The sequence below is a fragment of the Stigmatopora nigra genome, unplaced genomic scaffold (genome assembly GCF_051989575.1).
Source record: "Stigmatopora nigra isolate UIUO_SnigA unplaced genomic scaffold, RoL_Snig_1.1 HiC_scaffold_60, whole genome shotgun sequence".
Lineage (NCBI taxonomy): Eukaryota > Metazoa > Chordata > Actinopteri > Syngnathiformes > Syngnathidae > Stigmatopora > Stigmatopora nigra.
In genome coordinates this window covers 2,501-28,386 of record NW_027551638.1, presented here as the reverse complement: position 1 = coordinate 28,386, position 25,886 = coordinate 2,501, and the positions used below count along the sequence as shown (strand labels likewise).

Here is a 25,886-nt window from a genome sequence, read left to right as displayed (position 1 = left end):
TATCTATCTATCTATCTATCTATCTATCTATCTATCTATCTATCTATCTATCTATCTATCTATCTATCTATCTATCTATCTATCTATCTATCTATCTATCTATCTATCTATCTATCTATCTATCTATCTATCTATCTATCTATCTATCTATCTATCTATCTATCTATCTATCTATCTATCTATCTATCTATCTATCTATCTATCTATCTATCTATCTATCTATCTATCTATCTATCTATCTATCTATCTATCTATCTATCTATCTATCTATCTATCTATCTATCTATCTATCTATCTATCTATCTATCTATCTATCTATCTATCTATCTATCTATCTATCTATCTATCTATCTATCTATCTATCTATCTATCTATCTATCTATCTATCTATCTATCTATCTATCTATCTATCTATCTATCTATCTATCTATCTATCTATCTATCTATCTATCTATCTATCTATCTATCTATCTATCTATCTATCTATCTATCTATCTATCTATCTATCTATCTATCTATCTATCTATCTATCTATCTATCTATCTATCTATCTATCTATCTATCTATCTATCTATCTATCTATCTATCTATCTATCTATCTATCTATCTATCTATCTATCTATCTATCTATCTATCTATCTATCTATCTATCTATCTATCTATCTATCTATCTATCTATCTATCTATCTATCTATCTATCTATCTATCTATCTATCTATCTATCTATCTATCTATCTATCTATCTATCTATCTATCTATCTATCTATCTATCTATCTATCTATCTATCTATCTATCTATCTATCTATCTATCTATCTATCTATCTATCTATCTATCTATCTATCTATCTATCTATCTATCTATCTATCTATCTATCTATCTATCTATCTATCTATCTATCTATCTATCTATCTATCTATCTATCTATCTATCTATCTATCTATCTATCTATCTATCTATCTATCTATCTATCTATCTATCTATCTATCTATCTATCTATCTATCTATCTATCTATCTATCTATCTATCTATCTATCTATCTATCTATCTATCTATCTATCTATCTATCTATCTATCTATCTATCTATCTATCTATCTATCTATCTATCTATCTATCTATCTATCTATCTATCTATCTATCTATCTATCTATCTATCTATCTATCTATCTATCTATCTATCTATCTATCTATCTATCTATCTATCTATCTATCTATCTATCTATCTATCTATCTATCTATCTATCTATCTATCTATCTATCTATCTATCTATCTATCTATCTATCTATCTATCTATCTATCTATCTATCTATCTATCTATCTATCTATCTATCTATCTATCTATCTATCTATCTATCTATCTATCTATCTATCTATCTATCTATCTATCTATCTATCTATCTATCTATCTATCTATCTATCTATCTATCTATCTATCTATCTATCTATCTATCTATCTATCTATCTATCTATCTATCTATCTATCTATCTATCTATCTATCTATCTATCTATCTATCTATCTATCTATCTATCTATCTATCTATCTATCTATCTATCTATCTATCTATCTATCTATCTATCTATCTATCTATCTATCTATCTATCTATCTATCTATCTATCTATCTATCTATCTATCTATCTATCTATCTATCTATCTATCTATCTATCTATCTATCTATCTATCTATCTATCTATCTATCTATCTATCTATCTATCTATCTATCTATCTATCTATCTATCTATCTATCTATCTATCTATCTATCTATCTATCTATCTATCTATCTATCTATCTATCTATCTATCTATCTATCTATCTATCTATCTATATATCTATCTATATATCTATCTATATATCTATCTATATATCTATCTATATATCTATCTATATATCTATCTATATATCTATCTATATATCTATCTATATATCTATCTATATATCTATCTATATATCTATCTATATATCTATCTATATATCTATCTATATATCTATCTATATATCTATCTATATATCTATCTATATATCTATCTATATATCTATCTATATATCTATCTATATATCTATCTATATATCTATCTATATATCTATCTATATATCTATCTATATATCTATCTATATATCTATCTATATATCTATCTATATATCTATCTATATATCTATCTATATATCTATCTATATATCTATCTATATATCTATCTATATATCTATCTATATATCTATCTATATATCTATCTATATATCTATCTATATATCTATCTATATATCTATCTATATATCTATCTATATATCTATCTATATATCTATCTATATATCTATCTATATATCTATCTATATATCTATCTATATATCTATCTATATATCTATCTATATATCTATCTATATATCTATCTATATATCTATCTATATATCTATCTATATATCTATCTATATATCTATCTATATATCTATCTATATATCTATCTATATATCTATCTATATATCTATCTATATATCTATCTATATATCTATCTATATATCTATCTATATATCTATCTATATATCTATCTATATATCTATCTATATATCTATCTATATATCTATCTATATATCTATCTATATATCTATCTATATATCTATCTATATATCTCTATATCTCTATATCTCTATATCTCTATATCTCTATATCTCTATATCTCTATATCTCTATCTCTCTATCTCTCTATCTCTATATCTCTATATCTCTATATCTCTATATCTCTATATCTCTATATCTCTATATCTCTATATCTCTATATCTCTATATCTCTATATCTCTATATCTCTATATCTCTATATCTCTATATCTCTATATCTCTATATCTCTATATCTCTATATCTCTATATCTCTATATCTCTATATCTCTATATCTCTATATCTCTATATCTCTATATCTCTATATCTCTATATCTCTATATCTCTATATCTCTATATCTCTATATCTCTATATCTCTATATCTCTATATCTCTATATCTCTATATCTCTATATCTCTATATCTCTATATCTCTATATCTCTATATCTCTATATCTCTATATCTCTATATCTCTATATCTCTATATCTCTATATCTCTATATCTCTATATCTCTATATCTCTATATATATATATCTCTATATATATATATATCTATATCTATATCTATATCTATATCTATATCTATATCTATATCTATATCTATATCTCTATATCTCTATATCTCTATATCTATCTCTCTCTATATATATATATATATATATATATATATATATATATATATATATATATATATATATATATATATATATATATATATCAGCAAAACACACATTTATTCATGTATTTATTTATTTATTATCTTACTTCTTACCTATAGATGTCTAAAATGCCTTTCCTTTTTTCGCATCCTCTCATCCTATCAGGTTTTTTCCATCCATCAATCCTTACGGTCTTCCCCGCATCACCAACTTCCTTTCATTGCCTGTTATCTCCAACATGCAGTTGACTGCTTCTTACTTATGGGTGTCAGCACTTGCCTTATCATTCAAACATATAAACACATTTGCATGAACTAGCCACCCCTATTCTGTCAGCAGTTCACTTTAACATAATTTTAGCTCATTCTCATTCCCCAGAGCCTCACATAAAGACAAAGACAAATGAATGGATGTGGAAAAAATACACAGCCTCAGTTCTGTTTTGTGCATGTATTCGCCAGTATTAGGGTATTGGCCTATTGATTTTATTATTGATTTTAAAGCTGCTGGATTAGAGCAGTAATTCGAGACAAACTGCTCTAAATAGAAGCTGAAGCTTGATATTAAGAAATAAAATCATAAATTAAAAATACTGTATGTACAGTAAGTACCTCTGTTCTGTTTGATGTGTGAGTTAGTGCATGTTTTAGGGGTGGGTACACTAGATTAGTGGCAGATATGGATTTAAATGCTGGGTTGAATTTGAGTTACAACAGGAGAAAATCACCCGCTAATTCCACAGTGCTGAATGGAATCTGAAAAAAATGTAAAAAAATACCAACTAAATACCATATTTTTATGCATTCTAACAAAATATTATCCTAAACTGAGGATCATACATTTGTCGGTTTCTGTGTTATAAGCAATAATGATAAAGTGATGAGGTATAAATAAATTACCATTGAACGAGAGCTAACATACATTTAATTTTAGATGTATACTACCCTATGAAGCAGACATAAAATTGTAGTGTGATTAACACAGCTCAAAAGATCATCAGCTGCCCCCTGTTCACCATCTACAACTCCCGGTGACTCATAAGGGCAAAGGGCATAAAAAAACAATACAGACACTCCCCTACTTACGAATGAGTTAGGTTCCGAGCGATTGTTCATTAGTTGAATTTTTTCTTAAGTTGATTCCGTTGTCAGTCTTCTTGACAAAAGGCATTTAGCCGACTGACGTCTGGCCGAAGGCTAACTCGCCAAAGGAGCATCTGGGCGAACATACAATTAGTCGAACAACTAATTGGCCGACCAGCTTATCTAGCCGAATCTACCCTTATCTAGCTGAAGTAATTTTTGCTGACGCGCTCGCCCTGCCCGCAGTCGTGTGTGTTTGTACAAGTTTTTCAACCTCTGACCCGTAATTATAACAGTAGATACTGTACTTTACACCAGCATAGAAAACATTGAGATTAATCTGCGAATGAAGGTTCTCATCAAATCATTTTGAATATATATTTCCTAAAATAATGGGAAATTATTTAAAATTCAAATCTTTTTGTTATTTAAATTGGCAGAACACTCCCACCTGATGGACAAATAATTTAACTGCAATTGGGTCCGGTACTGGGTTAAAAGGGTTAGGGTTATGGTCTCTAAAAATTGCAAATAATTTTATTTATGCTGCGGTATTCCTATTTATTCATTTAATGTTGTTTTCGGCTGGATTTAAAGTCATTTTAGTGCATTTTGAGGTTTTTCACCATTAACGTCCATGGCTGTCTCTTACCAAGGAAATCAGCGTGATTTTAGCACATTATAAATAATATAAATACAGTGATCCCTCGCTACTTCGCGCTTCAGCTATCGCGTGTGTAGAGCTTCGCAGATTTTTTAGGGGAAAAAAATATATTAAAATTATAAATTTCATCGTGTTACAAGGTGTGGAAACAAAATATTCAATTAGAATTAGTAATTTCATCATTTTATAAATTTTAAAACACAAAAAATGCACGTATGCGCAAATCATCATGGGGGATCACAGCCGCATCACGGGCATAAACGCGCAAGCTGATTGCTTACTGAATGTACTCGACTCCCCATTGGCCCATTCACCACGGAAGCCCAAGCTTCTCCCGATGCCCATTCTCAGTCCACGCTTATCTCGTGCTGTACAGTACGCTTTCTCGCCAAGTTAAGCGCAAAAGTTTTGTGAAGCCCTTCGTGATGCCTCCCAAACGCTCTCCATCTCTTGGTGCTTCTAGTGAGCCGAAGAAAAAGCGAAAGATGTTGACTATTACCGAAAAAGTGGGTTTATTGGACAAGTTGAGAGCAGGTAGTAGCTACGCTACCGTAGCTCGACATTGCGGCCTGAATGAATCGACGGTGCGGTACATAAAAAAGGAGAAGAACATCCGCAAAACTGCTGCAACATCTTCCACGAAAGATGCCAAAAGGGTTGTGAACACCTACAATAAAGTCATGGTGCGAATGGAAAATTCACTGGTTATTTGGATCCGTGATTGTAGGGCGAAGCAAATCAGCCTGGACGGAAACTTAATCCCCCTAAATCTTTGTTCGACGCCATGGTGCATGCGAGTGGTGACGACGACGTCAGCGTTCTGGACGTGGAAGAAGACGTCGACGAAGGTGATCCTCTGCCCGGTGCCTCAAGCCAGACTAACCCACAACCACGTACGGTTTTCACTGCCAGCAAGGGCTGGCTTGAGAGGTTTAAGCGGCGTGTCGGACTAAGGAATGTGTCGCTGCATGGAGATGCAGCCTCAGGATTCATGCTGAAGCCCGGCCTGATCCACAGGTCACTGAATCCTCGCGCGTTGAAGAACCAGAACAGGGCCTTGCTGCCAGTCTACTGGATGTCTAAAAGATCACCAAGGCCCTCACACATGACTGGTTCTTCAACTCCTTCGTTCCGCAGGTAAAACTTTATCTGGCCGAAAAGGGACTGCCCTTCAAAGTGGTTCTACTCATCGACTGTCACTCAGACCCACTGACAGAGGAGGACCTACAGGAGATGACCAAGTCGGCGAGTGAGGAGGAAAAGGAGCCTGCTGCCGACGACGAGGGTGACGAAGCTGACAAAGGTGGCCTTACTTTACATAATTTGCAGGACTTCTTTAATACTGCCAAAGACCTCCAAAGCAAGGCCAAAGAAATGGACGATAACATGGTGAGGGCAGTCGAGTTCAGCAATCGCATCGATGAGGTCATGGCTGTTTACAGGCGCATCCTCACCGACCAAAAAAAACAATGTTCACAACTCCCCATAACAATGTTTCTTACGCGCCAAAGAACTGCGGGAGATCCATCCGGACTGCTATGATGTTTTTGAATTTCTGCTATGGTGTTTTTGAATTTCTGAATTTTCTGAATAAAAGTTTACATTTATTTCATTTGCAGTGATTTTTTTGTATGCACCAACACAACACCTGCATTCTAATGTGGAATAAAACACTTGAATGAACAGCATATTAGCTTGGTGGTGGTTTTGTGCACGTGTTATACGTTTCTATAAGCGTTTTTTATGGCGCCCGCCTACTTCGCGGATATGCAGCTAATGCGGTGGGGTCCGGTCCCCATTAACCGCGATAAGCGAGGGATCACTGTATACAAAATATTTTTATTAAGCAGCACCATATTTGAACTTTGTAAGACATGCATTTGTCAATGTAAAAATAAAAGATATTTCCCCATCAATTTCTTTGCACTGTAAAATCATTTCTTGCAGCTGTGAGAACAAATGAAGACAAAGTAGCAGTTGTTTAATTTATAACTCTTTGGAGTTTGAGATACACAGAAATATATAACTTAATTATATTTTAATTTTAAATAATTTCCCAACTTAAATATATTTTAATTTTAAATAATTTCCCATTATTTTAGGAAATATATATTCAAAATGATTTGATGAGAACCTTAATTCAAAGATTAATAACAATGTTTTCTATGCTGGTGTAAATTACAGTATCTACTGTTATAAATACTTTTTTTTCTTCTGTCATTAATTACTTACTGTTATGACTACTTTATTTGGCCGTGAATAAATGCCCTTGTTATTCTAAATGAATGTTATCTGTAACTTGTTATTCTAAATGAATGTTATCTGTAACTTGTTGTTCTAAATGAATGTTATCTGTAACTTGTTATACTAAATGAATGTTATCTGTAACTTGTTATTCTAAATGAATGTTGTTATCTGTAACTTGTTATTCTAAATGAATGTTGTTATCTGTAACTTGTTATTCTAAATGATTGTTGTTATCTGTAACTTGTTATTCTAAATGAATGTTGTTATCAGTAACGGGCCGTAAATGGCCCGCGGGCCGAGGTAGAATAACTTTTACACACACCCGACCCGGGGCAGGGCGAGCGCGTCAGCAAAACGTCTTTCGGCTAGATAGTCAGTCAGCCATTTAGTCGTTCGGCTAATTCTACGTTCGGCCGATGCCCATTCTGCGAGTTGGCTTTCAGCCAGACATCAGTCGGCTAAATGTCTTTTGGCAAGTAGACCGTGTGCTGTTGATTCAGTGCTATATTTTGTATTATAGTTTATGTTTAAGGCCTATATAAGTATATTGAAGATTTATATAAGTGCATTTGTATGTTTTAAGGTTCTATATGTCGAACGATTCAAGTTGTATTCCCGTGCAACGCTCACCACTTTCTCATGCGCATCAAGCTTCTTTATTATTACCACTTTCGTTTCAAATGAAATGGTTTGCCTCTTCCTTGCACCTCCCTCACTAGAAGCCTTTCGTTTTTCACCAGCCGTATTGAATAATGGGTGCACAAGATATTTAATGATAAAAATTATAAAGGTTATTTGCGCACTGGAGATACGTCCACGCACTTCCGCACAGCTACGAGGAAGGTGGGTGCTGGGTGAGCTGAGCTCTCAAAGCGCCAGGCGTCGGTATGAGCGGCAGAAAGAAACACTACTCGGAAAAAGACGCGCAATACAAACTCTTACTTCCGAACATTTTTCGACATTAATGCAATGCGCAGACATGTTCGTATGTACCGTTTTTCATAACTCGAATGTTCGTAAGTAGGGGAGCATCTGTACTCATCCCGACTTACACCACTTCAACCTGCTGCCCTCTGGCAGGTGCTTCCGGACCATAACAGGCAAAAGAAATTGACTCGGGGACACCTGTTTTGACTATTTTGTTTCAATTAGATTAGAACTTTATTTCATTTTGGGAAATTTCTTTGCTTGCAGAAGCAAGACAGACACAAGACACACAAGACATTCTAGACCTAGGTAAAAAAAAATCTGTGTACATGTGTACATGTGTACATGTGTACATGTGGACATGTGTACATGTGTACATGTGGACATGTGTACATGTGTACATGTGGACATGTGTACATGTGGACATGTGTACATGTGGACATGTGTACAAGTGTACATGTGTACAAGTGTACAAGTGTACAAGTGTACAAGTGTACAAGTGTACAAGTGTACATGTGTACATGTGTACAAGTGTACAAGTGTACAAGTGTACAAGTGTACAAGTGTACAAGTGTACAAGTGTACAAGTGTACAAGTGTACAAGTGTACAAGTGTACAAGTGTACAAGTGTACAAGTGTACAAGTGTACAAGTGTACAAGTGTACAAGTGTACAAGTGTACAAGTGTACAAGTGTACAAGTGTACAAGTGTACAAGTGTACAAGTGTACAAGTGTACAAGTGTACAAGTGTACAAGTGTACAAGTGTACAAGTGTACAAGTGTACAAGTGTACAAGTGTACAAGTGTACAAGTGTACAAGTGTACAAGTGTACAAGTGTACAAGTGTACAAGTGTACAAGTGTACAAGTGTACAAGTGTACAAGTGTACAAGTGTACAAGTGTACAAGTGTACAAGTGTACAAGTGTACAAGTGTACACGTGTACACGTGTACACGTGTACATGTGTATCTGTCTCTCTCTCTCCCTCTCTCCCTCTCACCCTCTCTCCCTCTCTCCCTCTCTCCCTCTCTCCCCCTCTCCCCCTCTCTCCCCCCCCTCCCTCTCTCCCTCTCTCCCCCTCTCCCCCCCCTCCCTCTCCCCCTCTCCCTCCCTCTCTCTCTCTCCCTCGCCGGATTCGCTCGCTCTCAAAATTATAATCTTGAGAGAGAAAGAGTTTACTGTTGAAAGCGATCAACCAGGTAATATCTCGCTCTCAAAATTATAATGGACCGTCGACCAAACGTCCGTCGACCAAACGGGTACCTACCACTGTAGATAGATATTGAAAGCAATAGAAATAAATCCCCATTCTTGTTAGCTGTCTCAGGATCTCATCATTTTAACCTCACTGTTGGATGACTAGACAACAGGGTGTTGAGTTGGTTTCACTTGAATACAAGCTAAATAAAAACAATTTGTGTATGTGTGTTTATGAGGAGCTGTGCTGTGATCGGTTGTGGTTATGTCACACCCTGAATATTACATTTGAGCTGTCTTGATTTCTAATCACCACTTCTACTCTCGCCCTTGCCCTACTCTAGGTAAGGATGTGCATATTTTTCGCAGTCAGTCACTTCGTTCAGTGTATAGTCACAAGCTTGATAATGTGCACAAGCCTAAGAGTGGGCACCAAAACCTTCAGGCAGGTAAGAAACATTCCACCTGCATTGGATATTTTACTATAATGTCATCTGCTAGTATTTCAATGAGAGAGAAATATTAGCTTTTGTGTTAATGTAAGATGTATTGTTGATTCCTTGATATTTTTCCCCTTGCTCAAATTTAGTTAAGATTCATTTTTGACACTTTGTCTACTTTTTTTCTTTTTATTTGACTTTGCTTTTACTCAAATTGTAAGACTACAAAATTCATATTTAAAGAAATCTCCAGATTTCTTTTCCTCCAGATGTATTTTGTATGTGAAGGTTTGTGCAGATGCTCTGTAACAATACATGAATCACCCTTCACAAATCTCAGAAACATGACAGCGTGGAATGTTAGAATGATATGCACATTTTCCACTGTTTGTATACAGCAGCATTTGCATTAAAACAACTGCTGAATTTTAGTGTAAATAATACATATGTTGATAAGAAGTGGAGTCTTCATTGTGTATTTCAATAAGTTGTATTTGTCAGTATACTTGAATGCAAACAATATGGTCATCTTGCTATCCACGGGAATTGTTTTTACAGGAATTTAACGGCACTGCAGCTGTCAACGGCAAATTTGGACGGTAAGTGATGGGTGAGAAGAGGACGAATGTTGTGCTGCCTGAAAAATGGACCAATATAGTTTTGCAAACTCTCTGCTCCAGGTGGTGTGGTGAAAGATCTGAAATACAAATTCAGGAACAGGAAATAGGTTTATTACCGGACTGTGAACACGCTCACAGTCTGTCCCCCTCGCAACTCTCTCTGAATGAAGAGTGGCTCCGTCTTTATATAGAAAAACGGTGATATTTCTAAGACAGCGATATAGAACAAAGTTTATGTAAACAAAACTTTGGGCTAATATGGTTAGACATTTGCAGGTTTAAGTTGTAAGCAAACTATTTTTATAGCTCACCCAAACTGCACATGGCGCAATTCGAACAAACAATTCCAAAGCAAGTTGGCCACATATTGATTGGATAGATCAGTGTTTTTCAACCTTTTTTACATTGGAAAAATTTGTGGCACACCACTAACCAAAGATTTTACAAAATGACACTCTGTATAGTATATTTAATTACAATATAATTTCTCAATTTATTTATACTCAGTCAGTGTGAAACCTGGGCCTGTTTAGATGAACACAAAGCCGATATCCTGGCAGGAATAGTAGAAAGACACACACGAAGCTCTTCTTCAACAGCTCTCAGTCTCTCTCTGTTTTTAGTTTTTATAGCAGTTAGGCTTGAAAAGCTCAGCTCACACAGATATGTTGTGGAAAATGGGAGCAATGTCAGAACAGCTTTGTTGGCCAGAATGGGGAACTCCTTGGCAGCAGTCAACCAAAAACTGTCCAAAGGAAGATCAGCAAATCTTAGTTTTAAACCACGATCCTGTCTCAGTTCAGTTAGTTCCTCCTGCTCTTGTAAAGTCATGTCCTTTCGAACAACTGATGCCGAGCTGTATGGGTCCCTAACCCAGTCAAAGCATTCAGTGGAGGCTGAAGAGAAATAAAATGACAACTTCTCCTCAAGACTTTTCAAATGTTTACCTATTACCTCAGACAGTGCAGCAGTGTTGCTTTGCTGTTTGTCTGTGAGTGGGAACATCTCCAGGTTGGCACGTTGCACATGTTGTTGCCAGAGGTGCACCTTTAAACGGAATCCATTTATTTTATCTGTGCTTGTAAGCAGGTTTTCATTTCGGCCCTGCATCCTTGTGTTCAGTTCATTAAGATGATGAAATATATCAGCCAGGTATGCCAACTTTGCGCACCACTCATCACTTGCAAACTGATTTGAGTAATCAGACCTCTCATTTGTCAGAAACATTTTAAGTTCCTCTCGCAGCTCATACACACGGGTCAGCACCTTACCGCGCGACAACCATCGGACCTCCGTATGGAGCAATAAGGCTTTATGCTCCGCTCCCATTTCCTCACACAGAGATGCGAATATACGGCTTTTCAGAGGTCGTGTCTTCACAAAGTTCACCATGCGCACCACATCGTCCAACACAGGAACCAGTTCTACTGGTAAAGTCTTCGCAACGAGGGCCTCACGGTGCAAAAAACAGTGCGTAATAATCAGATCTGGGTTTCTTTCCTTCACTCTACTCACGAAGCCTTTGGTGCGCCCGACCATGGCTGCAGCTCCATCAGTGCACACACTTGTGCAGTTTTCCCACGTAAGTCCTCCCTGGTCAAGATATTCCGATGTGACCCGAAAAATTTCCTCTCCAGTTGTTTTTTCTGGCAGTGTCTTGCAAAATAGGAAGTTTTCTCTAATGGCATCACCATCCACAAAACGCACATTGGCCAAGAGCTGAGAATGTCCACTAATATCCGTAGACTCGTCAACTTGCAACGCAAATTTCCTACTGATGCGTATCTTTTCCAAAACATGGCTTTCGATGTCTGTAGACATGTCATCAATACGCCTGGCAATTGTGTTATCAGAGAGCGGGACTTTATCTATGTCTTTAGCCGCACCAGGGCCGAGCATCTCGTTGACAATGGCTTTACAGGCAGGTAGTATTAATGTCTCTGCCACAGTGTGCGGCTTTTTTGATTTAGCAACAAGTTCGGCGACTAGGTAACTAGCTTTGAGCGCTTTCTCATTTACCTTTGTGGTTTTTCTCATAAACGTTGCCTGTTTCTCTGTGTTTACATGCAGGCGAACAAAATAGTCTATCGGCTTGTTTTGAAGCGACGGGTGTTTCGTTTGGAGATGGCGTTTAAGCTTGCTTGGCACCATGGCGCTGTTGGATAGCTTCTCGCCACACACCAGGCATAACGGAATAGGTGTCGTCTCATCCCCGGTGAAAGTAAATCCAAACGAAAGATAGCTTTTACTATATTGCCTTGAGCTCACCGTCTTTGCTTTGTTTTCTCCACCACTCATACTAGGGCCTTTATCCGGGTCAGAATCTTGTCCAGGGCGCAGTTCGGAGTTTGCAGTTGTCCTTTTTAAAAACTTCTCCATGACTGTCACCACGGTGCATCACTAATTTTCTTGGCGGAACGTGTCAATCAACTACGTGTTGCCACACGGACAAATATTACATTACGCTGCCAGCCTTTGCAGCACGGACATTGGACAATGACATCATATTTGCAGAAATCTATTAATAAATGTTAATTTAAAAAAAAGGATATTGGATAATTTCTCACGGCACACCTGAGGATCTCTCACGGCACACTAGTGTGCCGCGGCACAGTGGTTGAAAATCACTGGGATAGATTATGGCACTATACAAGCAAACAATTGCAAACCCTGTTAGCCAGCCTATCTTACATTTCGCAATGTGAACAAACAATTGCAAGGCCAGCTAGTTAGCCTATCTTACATTCCAATGTCTTAAAAAAAAAATTGTAAAACCAGTTTGGCCACATAGCAAGACATGAACAAACAATTATTAAGCCAGTTGGCCAGTCTGTCCCACAATTCCCTCTTTTTGTGAGTATAAAAAAATGGAAATTTAATTGTTACCGACGCTACTTTTTAATTAAATTCTTCACAAATGAAGTTTAGACCGACCAGAAAGGGGCAAAAAACGTCATGCAGTTGAGGGAAAATTCCTCTCTTGACCTCCCGCTTTTGACGATCGCCTGGTGTCTCAGAATAGGAAAGACATATTAATCAGTGTCAGACAGTAGCACAACATCAAGGTCTGATTGGGATATGGGTTGTTGCATGTGTATACGAATTAACATTAGCTGCGTTTACACAATCATGGTATGTTCGACTGGCATTAATGGTACGTTTGTTCAAAGCTGAGAAGCAGGGTAAACAACAGGTTAGGATAACAAGCACAAGAGCAATAACAGTTATGACCGGTACAAAGGCTTTCAAAAGAGTGTGTCCATGAGCCTGAGAGGAACCAGTCGAGCCATCCCCGCTGTGGAACCGGATCTCCGGTCACAGCGCTCTGCATGATCCTCATAGCCTGCTGGGCATCATGGACAAAGCAGGACACGTCGGCAAGGATGAAAGCGCAGCACGAGTCTCCCACCACGGCACACACACCCTCCCGCTGGGCGGCCACTCTGTCAAGAGCAGGGCGGCCCTGGAAATTCACCTGGACAATGGCGGCTACCTGGGCCTCTCGGCCTTGCTGCAGCCGGACTGACGCGCCGACACAGGCCTGGAACCTGCAGTGAATTGTCTTGCCACTCCAACTCAGGGGGACATAGCCATTAGGTTTTTGGAGGAGACTGACCAGGGTTTGTGTTTGAGGGGTACATCCGAGCCCCACAAAGGATCATGGTCGCGAGCTCCAACACTCGTTCATCAGCTTTGACGGTGGTGGCCAACTTGGTGAAGTTAGCAGTCAAAATCACATGGTGAGCTCTGTCCCCACGTGGAGATGACCAGCACTTTCTTTTCATCACCTTGAAGAGTACCAGGTTGCATGGGGACCGGACCTGTGTGGGAGACCGAGAAGATGTCGGCAGATCATTCGCATTTATCACAGTTCTTTCTTGGAACATTTTGCATAAGCACTGAGTGAGGGAATCTGTTTCACCAGTCTCCTCCACCACCAGTCTGAGTCTTACTGTTCCATTGGTTCTTTCAACAGTCCAGCACTTTTGGAGCAGCAGGCGCAATGATACCTCAGGTTGATTCCAAGATGCCGTCCAATAGTTTGGATCATGCGGCTCACAAAGGGAGCACCACCATCACTCCAAATGACTTGTGGTATTCCTTTGCTTGGAATGATCCTTTTGCATATGGCTTTTGCGACTGCCTTGTCGTCCGCTTTCTTGGACCCAACCCACTTGGATTCAACCCACTTGGTCAATGACTACCAGACAGTACCTGGGTTACAGTATATGCCACCTTGGTTCAGCTCGATGAAATCCATGTTCAGAAACTGAAAACAGTTCCTGCAACATTTTTTAAAGTAGGTTTGAGACCTCTGGGACTATACTATCCTTCCCATTGAGACATGGCTCCTCCCATGGATCCATTTTGACAATACTTCAAACAATGATCGTGGAACGCATTGCTTGTGTGCATAGAAGCCGTTCTTGTGTTGGGTGGCTCCTTCGGTTTCCCATTGTAGTTTCTCTCTTCTGGTCGTTTATTTTATCCCTTTGTAAGAAGGTTTAGTCTCAATTGAAACAATTTCACTTTTTTTGCATATGGAGACAATAAAACTAATATAAAAGATTTCCCTATAGTTTTATCACTTTACGTGCTGAACAATAATCTTTCTAATCAATATTGGAGTGATTGCCGTTTTGTTTTATTACGTCAGAAAGTTTATATCACTAGTCTCCTCAAACGTTTCAACTGAGAGAACCTTTTTACAGTGCAAAAGGTGGATCCACATCCCCCTCTCGGCTATTTTCACGTCTGTTGGTTAGTCAGCAATGCTTGGTATGGACGTTCCCACTTTAAGGCACCACCTGGCACCACCGATGGTCCGTTTCCTGTTGAGAAGCCCTCTACTAACCCAAATTCAATGCATTTCCTTAGTTTTCATTTTTTCTTTTTCATTGCCCTCACATTTAATTTCGCTGAGCAGATTATTTGTTCCTTCACTTCAAGTTTGACAATTTGAGTACTGCTGCTGCATTTTCACCAACATTTTTCATTTGATGAAATGTTTTTTTTCCCATAATTTGTTACCACCATCCCTGAAAAAGGGCTTATAGGCGATTCCATAAATCGATTTTAAATTTCTAAATCATTTTCACCCTAATATCTGATCAATTGACTATTTCTCGGTGGTCAACACAAGAAGACTATTAATGACTATTAGAATATTAATTATATTATTACTTCCTATGGCAACTGACTTGTCTCACCCCCACCAAGACGATGTTCACCTAATATAAGAGCCATTTTCTGTAGCAACACTCGCACAGCAGCACACAATATAGTTTAACTCCACTCCACTCACCAAGTGAACTCTCTGCATACCTTCAGTTGCTTTTCCCACACTTCATGGAGACAGAAATCAAAGGGTAAACTCACAATCTTTCTCATTCCAAACCTGCCCTGGTAAAAAGAGACCCGTCACCAGATCACCGCAGCAGCGAGGGAATGTACGTCGGGTTGACCATTTCAATGGAGGAATGGAGGATGTTGTCAACAGTCTTTGTTTTGCCCTTCGTCATGCAATCCGTAATATAATTAATATTCTAATAGTCATTAATATGACCCACGCCAAATCATATTTCATCCGCTCAGGGAAATTATGCCTATCTTAAGTCGATTATTTTATCTAAACCAGCCAGGTACAATTCACTTAATTATTTGGATGAATGCCATTTCTGCATAGTTCTTTTCATGTTTGATATCATTAACAATCAAATAATTCTTAATACTTAAGGTCTAATTCACAAATCACCCCCATTTTGCTAACCCACCCAAGGATAGCTAAAATTACTGACTGAGTTCCTATGGCAACTGACTTGTCTCACCCCCACCAAGACGATGTTCACCTAATATAAGAGCCACTTTCTGTAGCAACACTCACATAGCAGCCCACAAAATACTTTAACTCCACTCCACTCACCAAGTAAACTCTCTGCACACCTTCAGTTGCTTTCCCCACACTTTATTTTCTCTGCATTTGCAATCTTTTCTCCATGCTTACAAAACTATTTTCTATTCACTTACTGAAATATTTTCTTCAACAATTCCCCTTCTACGGTCATCAAACCCTTCACATCCCTAAAATTGGGAAAGAAACCATGCCTCTCTACCCATTGCAGCAAACAGGCAACACCCCACACTACGCATCCGCACATACCCCACATCCGTAACCCTCCGATCTCCATTCTGCAGTCTGGCAACAAACCCACCTCACTCTAACAGCGGAGAACCGTTCAGCGTGGTGTCCTTTGCAACTCCATCTGAATGAACAATGGGTCCGTCTTTATATAGGAAAACTGTATTATTTCTAAGACAACGATGTGGGGGAGACAAAGTTGGAAACCTTCTTGAGGTGTCTCCTGAGAGGCCGCTCGCCGCGGTCTGCGAATTCCAACAAATACCACTCAGAGCTGCCAACAAGGAACGTGGCACCCTACATTTTTCATCCAGCCGGAGATATTCGACTGCCCCTAACCTCCGACTACCCCCCGGATGAACTAATCCGCGTTCCAGCGGCAGCTCTAGCGCTGTCTGAGGGTAATCCTCAGGCGCTTGAAGTGACTTAACAACAACAATGTGGGACAGTTTATGTGAACAAAACTTTGGGCTAATATGGTTAGAAATTTGCAGAGCAAAGTTGTATGCAAACAAAATATTTTTATAGCTCACACAAACTGCTGCAGCCTATCTAACATTGCGCAATTCGAACAAACAATTCCAAAGCGAGTTGGCCACATCATACAATATAAGCAAACAATTGCAAACCCTGTTAGCCGGCCTATCTTACATTTTGCGATGTGAACAAACAATTGCAAGGCCAGCTAGTTAGCCTATCCTACTTTCCACTGTCTTAACAAACAATTGTAAAACCAGTTTGGCCACATGGCTTGACATGTACAAACAATTATTAAGCTAGTTGGCCAGTCTATCCCACAATGGTTGTCATTCGGGACATGGCAAAGGTGTTCCTTCAAGTACATGTTAAACTGGGAGTACAGTAATACCTTGACATACAACTGCCCCGACATACGAGGAATTTGAGATACGAGTAAAATTTTCAACAAATATTTATCTTGAGATACGAGACAAATTTTGACATACGAGCAGACAGCGGATGCGAGAGGCTGCTCATAAGAACATCATGGGCACTGTCTTTCTGTTCGCAACTCCCGCGTGTATTGGCTCTACAGGCACCGGGCGAAGCGTTGCATTTTTTAGAATTTCAGAATTAAGTTTAGTGTGAGGTTAGATTAAACTTATTTTTGAGTGTATCTCCATCGTAATCCAAGTTCATTTAAATTTGTTTATGTTATATTACGAGTGTGTTGCTGTGCAAAAAAAGTTTCCTTCCCTCTCTCCCCCTCTGTTTGTCTCTCTCTCCCCTCCACGAAATCTGTCTAATTTTAATACTATTAAACATGTTTCAGTAATATTAAACCACTATTTATTTGTTACTTTGTTAATATATGGCGAATTAGATAGAAGAAGTAAAAATGTTTTTTCCAATCCAATATCCTGTTTTTTGGTGTTTTTTTCAGAAGGTTGGTATGAATTTATTAGATTTATGTTCATTTCTATGGAAAACTTTCAATTAAATTGACATGCGAGCTCAGTCCTGGAACAAATTAAGCTCATATCTCGAGGTGCAACTGTGCTGGCAACCGGCTTTTGAGGTTCCCTAAATGTCCAATGTATACCGAAACGTTACAGTGCTCGGCCGCTTCCGGCTCTGCGTCAATTACGACGAGACTAGTGGTAACTTTGTTACCCCACTTTTCCAGATCATATGTTACCCTGGACCAGGAACTCTGTTACCCTGACATATTAAGTATGCACTGAGTTACCCTGACATGTTGAGTATGAACTGTGTTACCCTGTCGTGTTAAGTAGGAACTATGTTACCCTGGCGTATTAAGTCGGAACTGTGTCACCCGACTTGGTGGGTTCCTTGTTACCCCACCTTTGCAGGTCCAATATTACCCTAGGTCAGGAACTGTTACCCTGACATTAGTAGGAATTCCGTTACCCTACTGGTCAACAATACAATTCTCAATTCAATAAACAATAAAATCTAGATAAAAGGAAACAATTGTACTATATGTCTCCCAAACTATAACTATAGCAACATTCGTGAATCACTCAAACAGGTTTCTGCTTACTTTTTTTTGTTCGGGCACCTGGGAGACCAGTCCAACTGAATTTTTGTCCTCTCTGTCCTTCTGGTTTGAAGTCTCTTTTGGTCACTTCCGGGATCACCATTTAAAGGAACTATGTTTTTTAAATCAACTATTCACCCCGCAATTCTTAAAGTTACATGCATTTGTTTCCAGACACGACGCATTCTAATCTAAACAATTTATTGTCTAAGAAAGAAAAGTCACAAAACAGCGCGCTGGAGGAAATTCTATTCGATCCTTGTCCTCGCAAATATTTGATAGAATGCTGAAGTCTCTCTCCTGCAATCGCCATTATACAACGTGAGGACAAAGGAAAGGCTAATCCTCGCCCGTCCTGTCAGCCATCCCTCAACTCGTGTTCATCGTCCAGGGCGGATAAGGGAGTCTCCTGCCTCCTGCTTGTAGTCATTTTGCTGGCAGGTTCATCCTGTGTTTGTATTATCGCCACATTTTTATGGTCTCTTTCTGCCCGATTCCCTGCTTGGGAAACCAGACACCGCTCATCTGAAAGTTAAGATTTTTATTGTTTATGTTCTATTTTCCATTTACTTATTAGAACATCACTCAAGTTCCGATCATCGGGGCCGTTATTCTCAATCAGACCCCTCCAGGTCTCAGTGTTATTGCCCACATACGCATATAAGTCCCCTAGCATAACGAGGTAATCCACACTCTCCAGTAAACTTTCTAAGGATTCCAAAAACGTTGAGTATTTTGAGCTGCCATTTGGTCCATACGTGCAGCAAACATCAGTCAAGGAAGGCGGAGGGATGCTACCCTCTCGTCTACCACGGTGAACCCCAATTTACAGGCACTGAGCCGTAGGGCAATAAGTATGCCCACGTCTGCTTGGCGCCCGTCAACGTGAACAACTCCAGAGTGGAAGTGTCCAACCATCCTTGGAGGAGTGGTACCAGAACCCAAGCTGTGCATAGAGGTGAGCTGGAACTTTTGAACTTCCCGCACTAGCTCAAGCTCTTTCCTGACCAGAGAAGTGACATTCCACATCCCAAGAGCCAATTTCCGTAGCCAGGATACATTTGAATAGAACAGAAATTATTCCAATACATACTGATTTTATTCATGTTTACGAGGAAAAAACAGATATTGCTGCCATTCCTGTTTGCGAGACCTGCTTTTGGGAGATTTTACTTTCAGAGAGGAAGCACACTTCCTTTTCACTGAACACTAACATTTGTAATAATGCACACTCCATGTTGTAAGGCTGGAGGCAGCCGATTAGGGTGAATCAGGGATGTAGGTTTTCGGAGAAGTTGAGATCCAACAGAGGTTGTTGTTGCTTGTGTTTTTTTCTTTGTATGCATGGTATGCCAATGAATAGTTTGAGCTAAGTTTTGCCCCAATACGTTTTTCCGCTTCCCTGCACGCTGACCTTATTTGTTCTGAAAACAGCATTTTTGGGAAATACCGGTTTGAAGTGTTATTGATTGTCGATTTGTGGTTCTGTCAACAAACAAAAAAACAACTGTAAAATTTGGCACAGACCTTCTGAACGGCCGGATTCAAAACCCTGACAGTTTTTGTTGAAATCCAGCAGATTGTATATTTGCAATCAGATCGTATTGTTTTTTTTATATTTCATTGTTTTTTTTATGCTGTTAAGAGACTTATGATCTTTAAACTCCGGGTTAACACCCCTGACGGCAGATTGCGAATGTGTGTTGAATTTGGTGTCAATCGGATAATTTTTTTGGAAACCCGATTTTTTTCAATTACCGTATTTTCACACCTATGAAACGCACCATGTGACAGGGCACAGTCTCATTTTCGGGTATATATTCTTTTTTTTGTCAATACATAGAACACTTATTTTGAAAAAGTGCTAGCATGACACCAGGCTAGCGTGTGTTATTCTAGCCGACAGCATACCTATTATATGCTAGCCGCTAGCAGATGTTATGCTAGCCGCTAGCAGATGTTATGCTAGCCGGTAGCGGATGGTATACTAGCCGCTAGCGGATGGTATGCTAGCCACTAGCGTATGTTATGTTATCCACTAGCGTATGTTATGCTAGCAGCTAGCATATTTTAGGCTAGCCGCTATCGTGTTTTTTAAAGACAGCATGAGCAAAACTAAGCTTGATCATGCTTTATTGAGGTAAAAGGTTCATTTATATAAACAGTTGGGAGTTTAACATCCTAGGCTCCACTATCAATCAGAGTTGTGTATTCTGGGAACTTCCGGCAGCTTTGGCGTTAGCTCGAACAACAGTGCTGGCTTACACTTGAGCCCAGTCATCCACAAACCATTGTAACTCGCGACATGGATGACTGCTAAGCCTTTGATTCTCCTCGCTGTTATATCGGCATTCATTACAAATCGTCATGTAACTTGTGTGTCGCTGCCTGCCTGAACTACTATGTTGGCCATCTGTTAGCAATCTGTTAGGAATCCGCTTGTAATCTGGTAGCAATCCGCTAGCAATCCGCAAGCAATCCGCTAGCAATCCGCTAGCAATCCGCTAGCAATCCGCTAGCAATCCGCTAGCAATCCGCTAGCAATCCGCTAGCAATCTGCAACCAATCCGTTAGCAATCCATTAGCAAAGCGGTTAAATTGTGTTCCATCCATAGATTCAGTCCATTTTCCAAGCGTTCACACCCCCATTCTGTTTCCATTAACGTCAGGCATTTCCTCTGTTTAGCTCTAATATGCTGTTTCTTTGAGTATTGAGTTTTTTTTAGGGTTAAAAGCGCCGTCAGAAAGTCAGACACCTTGCCCCTACCGTGGGATATTTTGGATGGATTTACCACAATGCTTGGTTGCCCATTCCTCCATGCAGATCCTCACAAGAGCAGTGATGTTTTGGGGCTGTCGTTCGGCAAGAAGGACTTTCAACTCCCTCCACAGATTTTCTATGGGGTTGAGTTCTAGAGACTTGCTTGGCAACTCCAGGACCTTGAAATTCTTCTTACGAAACCACTTCTTTGTTGCCCTGGCTGTGTGTTTGGGATCATTGTCATGAAAATAAAAATCAGACATAGGCATTGTCGTCATCATTGACTTGACAAAAAGCCTAGTAGTCATCATACCCTCAGCAGCGTATGACGAAATTGTATAGTGCTTCTCCACGAGTTCGTCTTCCCAGGCAAGACACATTTATGACATTTATTTATGACATATTCATACTTGTTAGCTCTCCGCCGTGAGCGCCATCAATCCGGCGACTGCAAGTTAACTCACCGATGCCAACAAGCATAAGATGGATCACTTACCTCTCACAGTCTTCTTACCTACCCTCCCTTTATTCAGCCTGTGGAAGGCAGATCCACGCCAAATGAACTTCCTGTTACTTCATTGCGACTTAATTTCATAGAAGGGATTTGTGTTGTCATCACGTCACGTGTTGCTGCAGGTTCAGAGTCCTGACGGCTGTTGGGAAAAAGCTGAGACTGTTTGTCCGTGCTTTGTAGGACCTGTAGTGTCTGCCAGATGGAAGCAACTGGAACAGGCCGTGTCCAGGATGGTATGGGTCCCCAACAATGGACCCGGCTCTTCTGAGGGGTTGGCAATGTCTTCTAGTGATAGCAGAGAGGAGCCGACGGTGTTCTGGGCAGTGTTAATCACCCTCTGCATGGCTTTTTTGGCTGCTGCCGTGCTTCCGGCATACCACACTGTAATGCCGTAAGTCAGGATGCTCTCCACAGTGGCTCTGTAGAAGGTTGCCAGGAGCTTGGTGTCCACTTTGTCCCTTCTCAGTACCCTGAGAAAGTGGAGTCGTTTCTGGGCCTTTTTCACTACCACCGTAGTGTTTGTAGACCAGGAGAGCCTATCCGTGACATGGACTCCCAGAAATTTGAAGGATTGGACCCTGTCTACTCATACTCCGTTAATAAGGAGTGGGGCCAGGTCTGTGCTGCGCTTGCGAAAGTCCAGGATTATTTCTTTAGTGTTTGTGGTATTTAGTGTAAGATTGTTCGCCGAGCACCAAAAAGACAGTTTGTCGACCTCGTCTCTGTAAACCGACTCATCCCCACCTGAGATGAGTCCGATCACAGTGGTGTCATCGGCGAATTTGATGATGGAGTTTGACTGGTGGGCTGGTGTGCAGTCGTATGTGTACAGGGAGTACAGGAGAGGACTCAGTACACAGCCTTGTGGTGAGCCAGTGTTCAGTGTAATGGAGGAAGAGAGGTATGGGCCCATTCTGACAGTTCGTGGTCGGCCAGTCAAGAAGTTCTTTATCCAGCAGCAGATTGAAGAGGATAGTCCAAGGTGGTAGAGTTTGTCCTTCAGAATGTTCGGCTTAATAGTGTTAAAGGCTGAGCTATAGTCAATGAAAAGCATCCTCACATAGTTCCCCTGGTGGTCCAGGTGGCTCAGTGCTGTGTGTAGAGCCACGGCGATAGCATCCTCAATGGACCTGTTTTCTCTATAAGCAAACTGGTGAGGGTCAACTGAGGGGGGGGGATTGTATTTCTGATGTGTCGGGCCACCAACTTTTCAAAGCACTTCATGATCACAGGCGTGAGAGCAACAGGCCTATAATTGTTCAAGCTGTCGATGGTTGGCTTTATGGGGACAGGAATGATGGTGGCAGATTTCAGGCAGGCAGGAAAGATGGATTGTTGCAAGGACCGATTGAAAATGTCCACAAAGACTCCTGCCAGCTCTTCAGCACAGGCTTTGAGCACCTTGCCAGGTATTCCGTCTGGACCAGCAGCCTTCCTGGTGTTCACAGACTGCATTTCCATTCTCACTTCCTGTTCCAGAAACTCCAGTGTATTGTCGCAGGGTGGTGGTGGGAGTGTTGACACTGAGTCTGATTTGTCAGTTTCAAAGCGGGCAAAGAAATGGTTCAGTTCCTCCGCTAGTGAGGCATTCGCGTTTACAGACATAGAATTGTTCTTGTAGTTAATGATATGTCGTATTCCCTGCCACATCTTCTTTGGGTTATTTTCTTTGAAGTGCTCCTTGATTTTCTTAGTATATGCTGCCTTGGCCTTCTTTATGCCTCTTTTCAGCTCTGCTCTGGCAGCTCTATACTTTCTCTTGTCCCCCGATCTGTAGGCGGTGTTACGGCATTTGATAAGTGCTTGTGTCTCTTTGGTCATCCAGGGTTTTTGGTTAGGGAAAACCCGTATCAGTTTGTCTGTAGTAACGTTGTCAATGCAGTTTCTGATGTAGGAGAGTAAAGTTTCTGTATAGTCCAGGAGGTCGTTGTGTTCGAAAAGTTCCCAGTTGGTGCGGGAAAAGCAGTCCTGCAGCTTAGAAAGAGCGTTCTCGGGCCAATTTTTTATTGTCTTTATTTTTGGCCTTGTCTGCGTTCGAAGTGTGGTGTACGCAGGGGTTAGACATATGCAGAGATGGTCTGATCCAGCTAGATGTGGGAGAGGAGCTGCTTTATAGGCATGTTTGATGTTCGAGTAGACATGGTCGAGAATTTTGTCTTGTCTTGTATTGCATTTGACATATTGGATAAACTTGGGTAGAACAGTCTTTAAACATGCTTTGTTGAAGTCACCAGCGACAATAAAGACTCCATCAGGGTGGTCGAGCTGTTGTTTATTTACAGCCGTTAGCAGTAGGTCGAGAGCTGTGTTGACGTTAGCATTTGGAGGTATGTAGATAGCCGTTACTATGACGACCGTTAGCTCCCTCGGTAGATAATATGGCCTGCATCGTATTGCCAATAGCTCCAAATCCGGATAACAGTGAGTGTCAATCATCTTGCAGTCACAGCACCATTCGTTGTGTATGTACATGCATAGTCCACCGCCTTTGCTTTTTCCTGTTCTAGTCATGCTGAAAGACTAGCCACGTCACATTTTTAATGTCCTTGTTGATGGAAGATTTTCACACAAAAATCTCGATACATGGCCCCATTCATTCTTTCCTTTACACAGATCAATTTTCCTTGTCCCTTTGCAGAAAAACAACCCAAAGCATGATGTTTCCACCCCCATGCTTCCCAGTGGGTATGGTATTCTTCGAATACAATTCAGTATTTCTCCTCCAAACACAATAACATGTTTTTCCACCATTAAGTTCTATTTTGGTTTCATCTGACCATAACATATTCTCTCTGTCCTCTTCTGGATCATCCAAATGCTCTCTAGTGAACCGAAGACATGCCTGTATGTTTAGTGGCTTCAGCAGGGGGACACGTCTGGCATAGCAGGATTTGAGTCTCTGGCAGCACATTGTGTTATTGATAGTAGCCTTTGTTAATGTGGTCCCAGCTCTGTACCGTTAATGAGTTAAAACAAATGCTATTAATACAGGTTGCGAGTGGAGACATCGTTAGACCTCATTAGAAGAAGTTATTATTATTACATATTTTCCACTCTAATTTGGAAATACAATCTTTAAAAATCAAACAGTGACTTTCATCTTTTCTTCCCCACATTCTGTCTCATGGTTGAGGTTTACCAATGTTGACTATTACAGGCCTCTCTAATCTTTTCAAGTGGAAGTAGTTGCACAATTGGTGGGTGACTAAATATGTATTTGCCCCACTGTGTAACATTGAAAGTCCTGACCCTCTGCAGTTTGGTTAAGCCGCTGACTTATTTGTTTTATCAACAGTGTGAAAATTATTCATTTTGAATACTGGATTTTGGAAAATAGTCATTTTTCATTACCCACTAAATGCGGTATCCATTACATTCTTAGAAAATAATGTGTATCTTTTAGATTGGTTGTGTTGTTCCATGTGAAGAAAATAACCCTTTATAGCTAGCTCTTCATTTTATCTACATCCTATATGGTCATTTTGGCTCCTTTTCCCCCTTCTGCCTTTCCTTCATTCCTGTTATTCACTTGCTCTCCCCCTTTAGTTGAATCAACCTCAGGTGAAGAGTGGTCAGCATGGAGTTTGTGTTCTGCTACATGCGGGGATGGCTGGCAGAGTCGTACTCGTTTCTGTGTCTCTTCCTCTTACAGTACCCAATGTAGTGGGCCCCTACAAGAGCAAAGAACTTGCAACCCTGTAGTTTGTCCAGGTAAATTCCCTTCCCCACTCAATCTGGTCAACTCGTTACAACCGTCAGGCCATCCGGTTGGTACTTGCTCACCTATTCAAGTAAACCTGATTTGTTACATAGAAATTGATACCTTTTTGGCATGAAGATATATGAAATATGATTAAACACAGAATATTAATACATTTTCAAGATAATTTGAAACAGAACTTGAATTCGACAGTAATAAAATGGGTGCTGCTATATGCAAACCATACTTTTGCTTCTCCTATTTTCAGTGGCCGGTGCTTGGGATGAATGGTCACCATGGAGTTTATGTTCGTCAACATGTGGCA

The 25,886-nt window shown here is 39.7% G+C and overlaps 1 long non-coding RNA gene across 1 annotated transcript in view; it reads left to right on the top strand.

Moving 5' to 3' along the window:
• The window catches only part of LOC144193075 (uncharacterized), a 43,842-nt gene that overhangs the window by 17,678 nt on the left and 278 nt on the right, over nt 1-25,886 (top strand). Inside the window, exons 3-5 of the long non-coding RNA XR_013325592.1 lie at nt 9,712-9,816; nt 25,408-25,572; nt 25,830-25,886. The exon at nt 25,830-25,886 is cut by the window's right edge and continues 108 nt beyond it. This is a non-coding gene — a long non-coding RNA (uncharacterized LOC144193075). The remainder of the gene's footprint in view (nt 1-9,711; nt 9,817-25,407; nt 25,573-25,829) is intronic.